Raw genomic sequence first — 16822 nt, forward strand, 5'->3', positions numbered from 1 at the left:
ATTATATGTGTTTGTTTGTTTTTCTATGAAAAAGCAGGATTCCTGTGGTCTCACTTTAAAAGTGTGATTTCCAGACATGGAAAAGTCATTGCATTAGCAATTTTAAGATGAATATGCATTTATTTATATAAAGGTTGAGAACCACTGCTCTAGAGTGACAATGTATAATCTGAATATATAAAAACATATTGAGATTATTATTATAGAATACACATAGTGTATATCAAATTACCATGGTTGTCATCTGATACCATCGCTGTACCACCACAGTATGTTTTTGTAAGGGTCAAAATCATGCTGTAAAACTGTATAAACCTTATAGTTTCACATATGCCAATCTCATGCTTAATATCTTTCTGTGTTTCTACTGTATACTATTGTAACATTCAAAACGGCCAGTAACTACCAAATGGCTTTTTCTCATTTGTTTATATTTTAAATATAGGCCGGTGGTTTGACCCAGTAAACCAGCATTGTGATGCTGTTGAAACACATTCTCCTAACGTTCGTCCTAACTCTATAATTCAATTCATTTAAATTGTTAGGCTGCATAGATTAGGTCAGTCACTTCCCATAACACCTGATGTACTCGCTACATCATAAGAAGAATGGTGTCTATGTTAATATTAGTCTCTGTTTATCCTGAGGTTTGCCGCAGCCTGCCAAATCCAGGCCGTATCCAGATGAGATGAAGGACCTGCATTTAGACATGACGATAACGCAGCCCTGAAGTGTCAACTAAATTATCCCCTGCGAAGGCCTCCTTCACCTTCCTTTCCCTATGTATAGATAAAATGTTTTCAAATTATTCCAGTTCACATAGATCAAACACGCAAACCTGTAAATGAATGCATTAAATATATTCGGTTTTTCAGTAGGAAATGTGTAATTTAAGCGGCCCCTAAAGTAATAATTAAAAATTTTTACAACGGAAGTGATTCAATCAAAAACCAACTTTAGCTCGATAAGAATTTTCCTATTGTCACTGTGAAGCTGCTTTGAGACAATGTGTATTGTGAAAAGCGCTATATAAATGGAGATGACTTGACTTGACTTAAATAACAGATTCTTTTCATCCTACTGAGAGAAACAATGTGAAGTTGCCCGTTTAGCCGCTGTTACTTACATGTTGTTGCATTACTGTCGAGTCCATATCATTTGCAAAGCCTGCGCCGAAATGCCATTGATTTACCAAAGAATACACAGTGAAATCATGAATACAAATAAATAAAGCTCAACTTAGACAATCACATTGTTGAAAATAAATAACAATGACCGATGGTGAGGACCCTGTTGTAATTGCTCAGACAATTGTTCTTCTTCTCCGAAATAAATCACATTTTTGAGGGTCTAAACATGCTTGAAAACTCATGAAACTTTACACATGCGTCAGAAGTGGTGAAAATTTACAGAATTAAGTGTGGAAAAATGGCTCGATAGCGCCACCTACAAAATTCCAATTAAGTGCCATTTGCGCTGTTTCATGTACAAGTATGAAATTCGGTAGACACATGTAACAGCCCAATACCTACAAAAAAGCCCCGGTGCAAAATCTGAAAACCCAACAGGAAGTGAGATATTTTTAATTTTCTCTGCAAAATTTGTGCACATTTTACCATTTCCACAAGTTCTACTTTAACGAACTCCTCCTAAAGCTTTAATCAGATCAACATCACATTTGGTCAGTCTAATCTAAAGGCCTTTGAGATGTTAAATTGCGAAGATCCTGACTTTTCACTGAAGGACGTGTCCGTGACGGACTGACAAAGTCTGATGTTTCGCCATGAAGGAGGAAGCTGTTGTACCTCAGGCATACAGTGTCCGATCTGCCCCAAACTTCACATGTGTGATAAGAGTCCTGGCCTGAAGACATCTATATGCCAATATTCAGTTACTCATAGGACCACCTGCTGGCAACAGGAAATGGCATGCTTTACACTGTCATTCACTCCCAGAAACACATTTAAATATGCCATGAAGTACCAAACATGCTAGAAACATGTTAAATCATGAAACACTTGGCTAAGTGCTGATGTGATTAATGCCACAAAACAGGAAGTTGTAACTCAGGCAAACAATGTCTGATCTGCTCCAAACTTCATATGTTTGAGAAGAGTCCTGCCCTGAACACATCTACATGACAAATATTCAGTTATATTAATAGCGCCACCCACTGGCAACAGGAAGTGATGTGTTTAAGACTGTGATGCACTACTAGTAACATACTAATATATGCAATTGAGTACTAAACATACTAGAAACATTCTAAAACATGTTAGCAACACTTAGCTAAGTGCTAAGGCATGCTATTATTGTCATGAAACAGGAAGTTGTTGTCAAGTGTACAATTTCCAATCTGCCATAAATTTGATAAGTGCCATGGTCTGAAGACATCTACACACCAAAATTTAGTTATAGTCATATCGCCACCAGCTGGTAGCAGAAAGTGTGGCAAATACAAATGACTGACATTGTCCTCCTATATTTATATACTTAAATGCATATTGCCCTAGATCAGGGATGGGCAACTCCGGTCCTGGAGGGCCAGTGTCCTGCAGAGTTTATCTCCATCCCTGATAAAAACTCACTTGCCTATAACTTTCTACTAATCCTAAAGACCTTGATTAGCTGGTTCAGGTGTGTTTGATTAGGGTTGGAGCTAAACTCTGCTGGGCAGTGGCCCTCCAGGACTGAAGTTGCCCATCCCTGCTCTAGATGCTCTATTTTCCTAAAGCCACTGGGTGGTGGTGGCACAGGTGCGAGGGCCCTTTCATTGCTGCTTGCAGAATTAATTAGTCCTGTATTGCTCTTCTCTCCTCATCATCTAACTAACATGCCAATGGGCAGGGCTAACATTACATTGAGGAAGTAGGCATTGATTTCTTCTGCGGAGACAGCGTTTTACCTGCCATAGATAGACACAATTCAGGATCAGTCGTTCACTGGGCCTGGTGTCAATAAAAGGTTTTTTTGGACTAACAAGGAAGTTTTCAGTTCTAAAACTTACAGGATATTCTTATAATACGAAGACCTCTTATATATCAAAAGCTCAAGGAAATATTGATTTCTCAATTCATGACCCTTTAAATTGTAATGTTTTCACATTATCATTGTTTTTACTGTATTTTTGATCAAATAAATGCAGCCTTGGTGAATGTTTGAACAGTAGTGTACATATCTGTATAAGCTATGAGATATATATATATATATATATATATATATATATATATATATATATTTTATTGTCAGGTGCCATGGTGGATAAACACTCACGAGGAGGAGGAATGTAGAAAGGAAAACTTTAACCAAACACCACACCACCAAACACCACCAAACACCACCAAACACCACCAAACACCACCAAACACCACCAAACACCACCAAACACCACCAAACACCACCAAACACCACCAAACACCACCAAACACCACCAAACACCACCAAACACCACCAAACACCACCAAACACCACCAAACACCACCAAACACCACCAAACACCACCAAACACCACCAAACACTACAGACGAGAACGGACCAAGACTGAGGGAGAACACAGGGAATATATACAGGACAAACAGAGGGGCAAACAAGGCTAATTAATAAGACACAGCTGGGACTAATGAACTCAAATCAGGGTAACTAAGGGAACAAACTAGTGGCAGGAAAACTAAGAACAAAGAACATGTGATACAGAACATAAACATAGAACCCTGACACACACACACACACACACACACACACACATATACATATATATATATATATATATATATATATATATATATATATATATATATATATATATATCCCTTGTGCAACCTTATGGAAATTTTGTCCATTTCAGTTTTGTTTTTTTTGTTATAAGTGTGCCTTTGTTAAAGCCAACTACATGAATTTTGGCTCAGGTGTTTATTTTTATTGGAATTTTAATATTTTACCCTCATTTCCTTCAAAAAAATCAATAAAAAAAAAAAAGAGTCAATTTGAAAAATAATGCAGCTATAATTGTGTGGGTATGTTTGTAAGGATGTCAGAGTGTAGTTTGCATGTGTTTACTGAAAATTTAATGTGTGGAATTAGTTTGAAAGAAATTATATTGTACTGGCAATCAAAAATCCCACTCCATGTATGAGTCACACCCTTGGCAGGGTCATAGGGCCATGTGAAAACTATGAAAAAGGTCAAAGAAGGTTAATGAGCTTTGAGGTTTTTCTTTTTCGACCAAACACACATCTTAACCCTTGATTGCACTTTTTCACTTGTTATTGTTTTTGTACGGAAATGAAAGGTGTGCTTGAATTTGAAGTAGAAGTTCAGAAGCCCCTAAACACATTGTTTGGGTTTTCACCACAAGAAAATGCTGATTGTTTAGTCTGGTACAAAGTTTGAGTTCACACAGGTGTTCTCACAGCCAAACCTATAAATATGTGGTGCTTGAGGGGTTGATCATTTCATTGTTTGCACGATGAAGAGACGTTACTCTGCAAAGGAAGCTCTGAAACTAGTGCTGCCCACTGACAGTGAGCACACAGGTGCATTAGAAGCTGAGGATGTAAAGAAACGATTTGTAAAGCGTTAAAATTTCTGAAAATGAATGAATGTTTGGTAATTATGAATAGAAGAGATGCTGATGAAAAAAAAAAAAACAGTCAGTGAAAGTGGAAAAAAATATTAATATATAATATTTCTATGACAGTTCTATGGCATGGACATTTTTGTCCATTATGGACCTAAGTGTTAGTTTTTGTAAAAAATCTGACACTACATAAAAAATATAAATGCCTCAAAATTAATGTTGATGTTCTTCATTGACACACCCAAGAATCTAATAAGCAAAGAAAAATTCTGCTTAGCATTTAGTTTATGAAAATAAACTACTATTTTTAATTTTTTTCATAAAAAATGGCATTATGTAAACAAACCAGCATTTAAAGGGTTACAGTTCTTAAAATTAATGAATGTTTGGTATCTATGGATAGAACAGATGCTGGTTAAAAAATTGACATCAGTGAAAGTGGAAAAAATATTAATAAATCATATTTTATGACAGTTATTTGGACATGGACATTTTTGTCCATTTTGCACCTATGTGTAAGTTTTTTTTTTGATGCACAAGGGATATATATATATATATATATATATATATATATATATATATATATATGGATACAATATATCCCTTATATTGTACATCCAAGAATACCATGGCACATGTAGTGATAAATACAAATACTGACAGTTCCAACTCATTAGTCTACTGAGAAACATAGCTAAACTAATAGCTTTGCTCCTTGAAACAACACAACTGCCCAACACTGATATGCCGTATTTCCTGCTGCCTCTTTTTCTGACACAAGCACAGCCTCTGTAACAGTGGGTGATAAGCTAAGCCATTGGGGTAAGAAGTGATATAATCTCAACTACTTCCCTGGACACTTTTCTTATCCAATAAGACTCTGAGCCAATCTATTCATTTTCTTGTTAAGAGTTTGAACCTGGGAATATTCCCTGCTGGATTTACAAGATCCCAAAAAAATAAATAAATAAATAAAATTAAAAAAAACCTTAAACACACAGAAAGGAAACAGAAACACAGATTCTGAACGGATCTCAGACTGAGATGTAACTTTCCACTATTGTATTTTAAGAGGCTATACTTATGCAGATATGCTAATTTCAGATGCACAGCACACGCCTTTCCATCTAATGAAAATTAATTTACCCCTGCCAGGAAAAAAAGATATCATCCACTTTGGCACGGATATAAGGATCCCAGACAAAGGAAAAAGCAATTTATTCATGCCTGACATATCTGTCCACATCTGCAGGGGTCAAGCAAATAAAATTGCAAATTGATTCCCTATCCATAATTGGGAAGCACTGTGTGTGGAGGAGAACCAGATGCACAATCTCTGAAGACTGCCAGTTTCAATAAGTGTCAAGGAGGATTTTTCTTGTGTCCACGTAAGCAGAAGGCACTTCTATGTCCTGAAGAAGGCTCTTCACATGGTCACTGACAAAAATATCAATCTACACATACACTCAGAGGACCACTGAAGAGAAGACTGTATAAGTCGAGTGCTACTAAAAGGATGAGACTGTACAGATGTGTTTGAGTGTCAGGTTTGCGGTCTTTGTAGGGACCAAATTTACCCACAAAGATGGCAAAATCTGAAAAACCTACATTGTGTGGACCAACCCCACAAGAAAAGCAGAATATTCACTATTTAAAATTATTTAATTTAAAATTTACAGACTTGACTGTAAAAAGACAAATGCTGCATCTGAACGTGATCACTTCCCTTCTACATACACTATGCCGGGTTCAGACTACACAGTATTTTTGTCGGTCACGATCGTCACTGTATCAGATTATATGATTTTGACTCCTACAATCTTGTGCTGTGGATAAGAAACATGTCAGACTACACGTTGCTACCCGACCATTTATAGCGTGGCGTCATTGAGAAGGTGGTACTATCGACTGACAGAAGGTGCTGCGACCATAAACAAACAATGGCTAGCAGCGTGTTTTGCTCTGTCTTGTCGTCAGAAAAGCCCAAAAGTGTACACATATATGGATTGCATTGGATATTTGTATTTCCTCCAAAGAGAACTGTTTTATTTACCTTTTTCACTTGGACCCAGTAACTTCTAAGAAACATTATAAACTCGAAGAAGAAAATAAACTCCCTCGAAGAAACATTATAAACATAGGAGTATTGTTGCCATTGCTCCACAATCATTCTCCATTGTAAATTCCAGCTAGAAGGAATGATGTTATTGTCTCGCTTTCATTTTGGCATGTTTGAAAGCATGTAGGAAGGTGCTTCTTTTGGCCAGTGTCACATGTGATGGAAATTGTCGGGGACGATGGAGAAAAAAAAAAAATTAAACATGCTAGTCTTTGTCATGAAGCGTCGCAGATGCGGCATCGGTTGTCGTACACTATGAAACACTACACAAACTGAAACAATCGAATCTTACATCCCGACGCTCATTGTTGCTTACGAATCCCCAAGACACCCTACACATCAAGCAGATTGTGGCAAAATTAGCTAAAGTTGTGTAGTCTGAACTGGGTATTAGGGGCCATTACAGAAAACGTTTTTCCATTCCACTGCACTACTTTTCCATTATTTTTCAATGTAAACACGTACTAGACAGACGTGTTTGACAATTTTTTTTTTTTTTTTTTTATATATACAGGGGTTCCCAAACACATTCCTGGAGCCTTCAACACTGCACATTTCACGAGTTCACACTTACAAATAATCAGATAGTAAAATAGTATGCGTAGTATGCGTATTTGGCGTGCTGTCCGAGGAGAGGGCTCCGAGCTCGGTATTTTGGCCCGAACCCAGAGTACCCCACCAGGTCTGAATCAGGTGTGTTTGATTAAGGAGACATGAAAAGCATGCAGTGTTGGCAACTCTCCAGGAATGTGCTTGGGAACCCCTGCTCTATGGCATTACTGTGAAAACCCCCTTTTGGAACCTTTATTTTTTTAAAATGTAGCATACAAAGGGGGAAAAAAACAGAAAAAAAAAACAGTACTATGTCAGAATACATATTCAAAAAACAGCATATGTGAAAAGTACCCATGATGACATTACTTCTGCAGGAATACTGTGATTGTCATGTGTGTGTGTCACAGCCGATTCTTTAAGTCACATGACAACATGGATGTAGTACATTCATACTGCACACATTTAAACTTTATACAATGTGCTTCTTTAATGGTTGCAAAGTTAGTTAATTAAATGTAGTACTTACACAATATGTGATTTCAGACACAGCAGGTTTCAAGCCAAACCTCAAGCAGGGTAAATTAGAGATCAACCCCTGTGAGCAATCTATTAGCACAATCATTAAACGTCACCAGGCCTGCTGCTCCCAAGACAAAACTATATATGTTACACCGTTAGTGATGCATCAACTTGAAGTCTTAGAGAAGATCAGTGAAAACAAGTCAGACTCCCCTGAGTCCTGACTGTCACGAACAGATGAGGAGACTGCAGATTCACAGAAACAGGTTGTTTATTGAAACGTGTAAACACAAGGAATGATTCAGGTAAGCTTACTGTATCAAAGAAAGTCACTGAGTCAACACTTAGATGGGAATTGAGAGTCTATTTGTCCTTTGCAGGTATGATGAGGATGCAGATGATGATGTGGATGATGATGAGGTTGCGGATGCGGATGCGGATGCGGATGCGGATGAGGATGCGGATGCGGATGCGGATGCGGATGAGGATGGATGAGGATGATAGGATGCGGATGATGATGAGATCGGATGGATGGATGGATGAGGATGCGGATGGATGCAGATACGGATGATGCGGATGATGAGGATGCGGATGAGGATGCGGATGAGGATGCGGATGCGGTTGAGGATGATGAGGATGAGGATACGGATGAGGTGAGGATGATGAGGATGCAGATGATGAGGATGTGATGCGGATGATGAGGATGAGGATGCGGTTGAGGATGCGGATGAGGATGCGGATGCGGATGCGGATGCGGATGAGGATGAGGAGGAGGAGGAGGAGGAGGAGGAGGAGGAGGATGCGGATGCGGATGAGGATGCAGATACGGATTAGGATGCGGATGATGATGAGGATGCAGGATGATGATGAGGTTGCGGATGCGGATGCGGATGCGGATGAGGATGAGGATGGGGAGGAGGAGGAGGAGGATGCGGATGCGGATGCGGATGCGGATGAAGATGCAGATATGCGGATGATGAGGAGGAGGAGGAGGATGATGCGGATGCAGATGATGATGAGGATGCAGATACGGATTAGGATGCGGATGATGATGAGGATGCGGATGAGGATGTGGATGAGGATGAGGATGCGGATGAGGATACGGATGAGGATGCAGATGATGATGAGGATGCAGATGAGGATGCGGATGAAGATGCGGATGAGGATACGTATGAGGATGCGGATGCAGATACGGATGAGGATGAGGATGAGGATGATGCGGTTGAGGATGATGAGGATGAGGATGCGGATGAGGATACGGATGAGGATGAGGATGAGGATGCGGATGCGGATGCGGATGCGGATACGGATGAGGATACGGATGAGGATGCGGATGATGATAAGGATGAGCATGCGGTTGAGGATGCTGTTGAGGATGCGGATGCGGATGCGGATGCGGATGAGGATGCGGATGAGGATGAGGATCAGGAATCAGGATCAGGATGCGGATGCGGATGAGGATGCAGATGATGATGTGGATGATGATGAGGTTGCGGATGCGGATGTGGATGAGGATGAGGATGAGGATGCGGATGCGGATGAGGAGGAGGAGGATGCGGATGCGGATGCGGATGCGGATGCGGATGCGGATGCAGATGAGGATGCAGATACGGATTAGGATGCGGATGATGAGGAGGAGGAGGAGGATGCGGATGCGGATGCAGATACGGATTAGGATGCGGATGATGATGAGGATGCGGATGATGATGAGGATGTGGATACGGATGAGGATGCGGATGAAGATGCAGATACGGATGAGGATGCGGATGATGATGAGGATGCAGATGAGGATGCGGATGAGGATACGGATGAGGATGAGTATGCGGATGAGGATGCGGATGCGGATGCGGATGCGGATGCGGATGAGGATGCAGATGCGGATGCAGATACGGATTAGGATGCGGATGATGAGGAGGAGGAGGAGGAGGAGGATGCGGATGCGGATGCAGATGAGGATGCAGATACGGATTAGGATGCGGATGATGATGAGGATGCGGATGATGATGAGGATGCGGATGATGATGAGGATGTGGATGAGGATGTGGATACGGATGAGGAATGCGGATGAAGATGCAGATACGGATGAGGATGCGGATGATGATGAGGATGCGGATGAAGATGCGGATGAGGATACGGATGAGGATGAGGATGCGGATGCGGATGCGGATGCAAATGCGGATGAGGATACGGATGAGGATGAGGATGCGGATGCGGATGATGATGTGGTTGAGGATGATGAGGATGAGGATGCGGATGAGGATACGGATGAGGATGCGGATGCGGATGCGGATGCGGATGCGGATGCAGATGCGGATGAGGATACGGATGAGGATGCGGATGATGATGCGGATGATGATAAGGATGAGCATGCGGTTGAGGATGCTGTTGAGGATGCGGATGCGGATGCGGATGAGGATGAGGATGAGGATGAGGATGAGGATGAGGTTTAGGATCAGGATGCGGATGCGGATGCGGATGCGGATGCGGATGCGGATGAGGATGAGGATGCAGATGCAGATGCAGATGCAGATGCGGATGAGGATGCGGATGATGATGAGGATGAGCATGCAGTTGAGGATGCTGTTGAGGAAGAGGATGAGGATGAGGATGAGGATGCGGATGCAGATGATGAGGATGAGGATGTGGATGAGGATGCGGATGAGGATGCGGATGCGGATGATGATGCGGATGATGCTGCGGATGATGATGCGGATGATGATGCGGATGATGATGCGGATGAGGATCAGGATCAGGATCAGGATGCGGATGCGGATGCGGATGCGGATGCGGATGAGGATGCAGATGAGCAGGCGGTTGAGGATGCTGTTGAGGATGAGGATGAGGATGAGGATGAGGATGCGGATGAGGATGATGATGATGACGATGACGATGATGAGGATGTGGATGAGGATGCGGATGATGATGCGGATGCGGATGCGGATGCAGATGAGGATGAGGATAAGGAGGAGGATGCGGATGCGGATGCGGATGAGGATGAGGATGAGGATTAGGATGTGGATGTGGATGATGATGCGAATGCGAATGTGAATGCGGGTGCGGATGAGGATGCGGATGAGGATGAGGATGCGGATGCGAATGTGAATGCGGGTGCGGATGAGGATGCGGATGAGGATGAGGATGCGGATGCGGATGCGGATGCGGATGCGGATGAGGATGAGGATGCGGATGCGGATGCGGATGCGGATGCGGATGAGGATGCGGATGCGGATGCGGATGCGGATGCGGATGAGGATGTGGATGAGGATGCGAAAGCGGATGAGGATACGGATGCAAAAGCGGATGAGGATACGGATGCGGATGCGGATGCGGATGCGATGAGGATGAGGATGAGGATGAGGCAAGGCAGGTAAGCAGTCAGGTTAATCCATTCACACAGTATAAAGACAAGACCAGACAATGAGGGATAAGCAAGGTGAGTGCTTATGTGTGTGTCTTGATGAGGTGATAATCAGTGGCAGGTGTGGGTGATGGCTGACTGAGTGCAGGTGAGAACCAGGAGGGATGCTGGGAAATGGAGTCCAGAGTGTGCGTTAGGGAAGGGGGACTGGAGCAATCATGACACTGAAGGTTCAGTGGTTTGAGTTAATGTAAATGAAGGAGTAAGCAACAAGTCAAGAGTAGTCTCACAGTGATACAGTAGGAGAGAGATGGGAGATTAGGAGGATGATGGTGAAAGAGGTGAGAGACTTGTTACATGATTCACAAAACATAATCGCCAAGCGGATTGAAATTAAGTGGCCTATTTTCTTAAAAGTGATTAAATTATATGTAAAGTAAGTGATCAAAGAGCACTCCATTTACAATCGCTGGAGCTGTCAATCAAACAGCGCAAGTTTATCAGTGACTGAGCTCTGGACTTGTGCCAAAACTCCCGTTTTATTTAACAAATCTCTTAGTTACAATGCGTTTGCACTGTCAGTTATGATGAAAGCATTCGTTAGTGTGCAGAAATTGAGTTGCAATGACAAGATCACTGCTTTCATGTGCTCAACAACATGTCTGTAATTAACTACAACGTTCATCACTGCAACCTTTCAAGCCACAATCTAATTATAATGCCATAGATCTAAATGTAATGCAACACTTTTCATGATTAGTTAACGTTGAGAGCTGTAATAGTAAAAACGTACTAAAATTTTCCAGAGAGAGTAATACTATTTCATATGCAAAGATGTCAGCCAATCACAGCAGTGGGCGTTTACACTGAAGTCTCACAGCAGTCATGCCCCTTACAACAGAGCGTTCAAACCAGAGAGCTGAAATCAGGGTAGGAAAAATGCCTTTTATCTCTAAATTATGACAATTTTTATCTAAAAAGCATATTAACATTATAAGTGCACCCAAGGAAACATTATAAAACAATAAAACAATGCAGTTTATGACCCATTTAAAATAAAATAAATGTAATTTATTCCTGTTTTGGCTATTTGAAATATTTTCTAACATTATAAATGTCTTTACAGTCACGTGTCTTAGATGTTATTAATTTCTTTTTAAAAAATCTACTGTTATGTTGGTGGCACTTGCTCAACACCACCTTTAATAAAGAGCAGTTATTTGCAATATGTGATTAGTGAACATGCATATGAAAGCCTCTCACAGCTGAGCTTGTGAACAATGTATGTGTGATGAATGTTGGGTAATGATATGAATTCTGCTGATATAAATCCTACCAGTCTCACAGAAGGTAGCATGTGAACGATGTATCTGCACATTGTGACCCTTACCAAGTGAAAGGCAGTCATTACTGTGCATCGAGGTAAAATGCATGACATGTGAGTTATATCAACATTGACAGTGCATCATGTGGCTTGTGAAAATGGCCTGTCAGCCGTAATCGCATGCAATGAAAATAACTACAGTCCTTGCTGTCATTGACCGGAATTACCCACATTTGGTCCATCGATAAACACTTAATGTTTTCTGATGTGCTATTTAAAAATTACTGGGTAAAAATAAATAAATAAAATATATATTTATTTATTTTTTTTAAATAAAGAAATAAATAAAACACAACTTGTTAGACTAACATACAGACCGGGTAAAAAGGTTGGAGGAAATTGATATGCCAAAAGTACGAATGTCAAGTTGACAAGCATCAGGTATGAGTGTATTTATACTTTTTAAACAGAACTGGACATGTGGGCTTAATGTAAGACTGTTAGATGTGTTTTTAAAACATTTAATGTGTTTATTTATTTATTTTCCTTTGGAAGCTGTCTGACAGTGACAATGGCAAGGGTCTGGAACTGGCGAATGACTCATCGTCGCCATGGTGAAGAGCTTAATAAGTCTGCAAGTGGCATTAGTGTGACATACAACTCAAATCACATCTCTTCCTCTGCTGTGTGTGTGTTTTTGTGTTAAAAATGTGAGCTTTTGCCGGTCTTAACAGGTCTGTGCCACGGCACACCTGGTGTTCCATTCTTTTGCACAGATTTAACAGGGCAATGGTGTCACTAGATGCATTAATGCAGGGCTTTTTGCTGGCAAGGACCCCAAATATGATTCATCCTTTGCTAGGGACCCCCTTCCTTTGAAGGCAGCTATATTTTAAAGTTGGTTTGAAATGGAAATACAGCCTATTGCATCTATTTTCTAAGGGCATCTTAATGATTTTCATTGTGAATTAATCTATGCAAATGGTTATTTTTAAGTTTTTAAATTTAATTATATACTTTTTGGACCTTGTAATTATATTCTTCTGGTGAAATGACATTTCTCTCCGGTGACATATTCCGGACTTCTCCAGTCATATAGCCTGTTTAAACCCTGCACACATTTGACTGCTGTTACTGCTTTTGGCACAACCGACTGCTGTTGCGACTTTAAAGGAACATGTATTCTGTTAAATTGATATTAAATTGTTGTCATGATCACACCAGACTCTCCATCACTCATCAGACTGTCACTCACCAGAGTACTGATTATGGACTACATTTCCCATAATCCTCTCTAGCACTTAACCACACACACGTGGAACTCATCACCAGCACACACACACACACACACACACACACACACACACACACACACACACACACACACACTCACTCACTCACTCACTCACTCACTCACTCACTCACTCACTCAGTCATTGTCTGATGCTAGAGACTGCTTACCTTGCAACTTACCTACTTTATGTTCCTGATTAGTGCTTTTAATTTATCCAAGTCGTTATCCATCCCTCATCTCAGCATTGTTCGTCTGGTGTGCCTGTATTTTCCAACGGTTCTGTAAGACAAAAGCCTCATTTAGACTGTAATTCCAAATCCAATTTTTGTGCAAATGTGATTGAAATCTGATCAGATTTAGCAAGTGTGAATGGCAAAAAAACCCCTACATTTTTCTAAATCCGTTTTGAGTTACATTCATATGTGGCTTGAAATCCTGTTCAAATCACATTTCTGGAAATCCGTTTTAGTCTGACTGCTCTGATCAGATTTTGTGTGGTTTATGTGATTTTTTTTCATGCCACATAAAATGTAAACGTCAGACGTTGTTATAGGAAAATGCAGAAAGTTGCTGTAGAAACAAGGTTGGGTTGTTGCAAAGTACTTCGGTAAAGTTGGGATAAATTTATACTTCGGACTTCTGATAAATTCGGACTTTCCAATAAATGTGCAACGCATTAATGTTTGCGAATTTTAAGCAGCGACATGATATTGACAACCAACGATTGTCAACTTACAACATTTTATAAAAGTCGATCAAAATAGGCAAGTATTGTTTTAATGGCATATTTACTTGTGAATGTCCACTGAATGTCCAATGTAGTGTGATTAACAAGGCTATTGAATACGGATGTCCGAATGTGCGAATATAAAACCAACTTTACCCAAGTTTGCAAAGTGCCGGGCGAGCAGAAAATGACAATATAGGAGACATGTTTTGAAGCCGGCAGAGATGACACCATGGAATAAAGCCGCTCATACCAGCCTCCTACACTTCTGCCTCAGAAGACGCAGTAGTCCAGCGTGGCGGATACACGTTGTCATCATGTTTTTAGTAAGAGTAACATACTTTTAGTAAGATTTGTATTGCAAACCTGTTTGTTGTTGTTGTTGTTGTTGTTGTTGTTGTTGTTGTTGTTGTTGGCCTACCAACCCAATGTCATTTGCCTTAGAAACCAATGCAGACATCCTGGAAAATGAAAGAGCAGCATGGACACACAAATCGGATCTGAGCAGTTGCGATACACAGTGGCTACGTTTACATGCACCCAAATAATCCATTTGTAATCGGATTGACGGCTCAATCAGATTGAAAAACGTTCATGTAAACCTCTTAATCGATCCGGTTGAGTTTGATCCGAATTAAATTTAGATCGGGTTAGAAGGGGTGGTTTATTCCTTTTCTAATCCGATCCAACAGCAAAAAATTACCATGTAAACACTTGAATCCAACTACTTTCTCAATCATATTCAGAAGTCTCTGGGGCACATGCGCAGTGTAATGTTGCCACGCATTACGCAGTGCGCAAGTTCACGTTCACGCCTTTAGTTGTAAAGATGTATGCCAACAGACAGTGGCGTATGTATCCCTTCGTCACAATATTGGAAATCTTTGTTTTAAAACAAGAAGGGGAGCCAATGGATATCACACAAGAAGCAACATGCAAACTTTGCGCAAGGGTTATGCTGGTAAAAGCTTAATCTCGGTCAGTATTCACTACAGAAGGTGAAAGTAAAAAGTGACAGAGCTGTCTGACGCTGCATTAATGGAGCCCATTCTCTCAGAGACTAATTTCAATATAATATGCTGATAACAGTATATAGCTGTCTTCATTTATTCCATTATTTATCTTGTATAGGCTTAGGCTTGTGAAACAAATGAGAATAATAGTATTTCGTGTTAAACAGGTTGTTTTACCTGCAAGTGTGATTGATATGACGTCACACACGCAGATCACGTGCGCAAAAGTTTTAATCGGAATGTATATAAAACGCATATAAACGGATATTTGAATCAGATTACAATGTTTAGAGTACATGTAAACAGATCTGCAATCGGATTCAATTATTTGTAAACGTAGCCAGTGTGGACAGTCAGTTTTAGATCAGATTCCAGTCGGATGCACAAATAATCGGATTTGGACTGATAGTGTGAACGTAGCCAAAGACTTAGTCTATCTCATCTGTTAACAATCTCCAATGTCATCTCTTACCTGTTTATGTATTGTGTTCCTGCCATTTCTGCTAATAAACCTGTTTGAGATTTACCTCAGCAATTTTGAGGGGAAAAAAGTCAGAATTGAAAGTTCTGACTTTATAACTGGCAATTGTGAATTTATATCTCACAATTCTGAGGTCAAAATTGTGAGAAGGTCAGTTCAATCTTCAGTTCAATCAATCAATCAATCAATAATAATAGTGATGTTTAATTATTGCAGTTATATAGTTTTTTTAAAGCTTTTTAGCTTTTTTTTGTTTCCAGCAATTTGAAAACGCTTGTGGTACTGTTACCCTATCTATCTATATTAAATTTAGGTTTCCCCGGAGTCGCTGGTATACCACACCCCTCCCCTCTCAAAGCTGCTTCCTGTCAACTGCAGGACAGCTATCGTTTTCATTAGCACAATTGCACAACAGGCAGTGACATTAAGCAGTGTCCGGATCTCATCTGTGCTGTCTGTGAGGGAAAGTAGGCAGTCAATGAGAGTTGATTGAATCGGGCTGGGATGGGATGGAAATTAATCCCACTTTACTATCTTTTGGGCCGAACACGCAGATTTTTCAGCAAGACAAATGAGGCTTAGGCGGTGTGTAGATCCCCAGAGCTTCCAGTTAGGAACTACTTAGTTACTGGAGCAGCTCAGCGGAGAGACTCTTCAGGAATGATTCCAACAGCCCTCTGTAGAAGAGCTCTGTGTTTGACATTAAGGTTGGACACGTCATTTAAATATTTACTCAACTGAGTGCGAGAGCAGCTACTGAACCGCAGGGGTTTTTCTTCTTATTTCTCTCCTAACTAAAATTATTTGTAACGAATCAGCCAAAGCCCGCCCTGAAGCAAGCTCTGCAGCAGACTTC

The 16822-nt window shown here is 40.7% G+C and overlaps 1 pseudogene; it reads right to left on the reverse strand.

Moving 5' to 3' along the window:
* Positions 1–9440: 9440 nt before the first annotated feature.
* On the reverse strand, positions 9441–10770 carry LOC125259792 (annotated as a pseudogene).
* Positions 10771–16822: the final 6052 nt, after the last annotated feature.

Source organism: Megalobrama amblycephala, linkage group LG24, assembly GCF_018812025.1.
Source record: "Megalobrama amblycephala isolate DHTTF-2021 linkage group LG24, ASM1881202v1, whole genome shotgun sequence".
Classification (NCBI taxonomy): Eukaryota; Metazoa; Chordata; class Actinopteri; order Cypriniformes; family Xenocyprididae; genus Megalobrama; species Megalobrama amblycephala.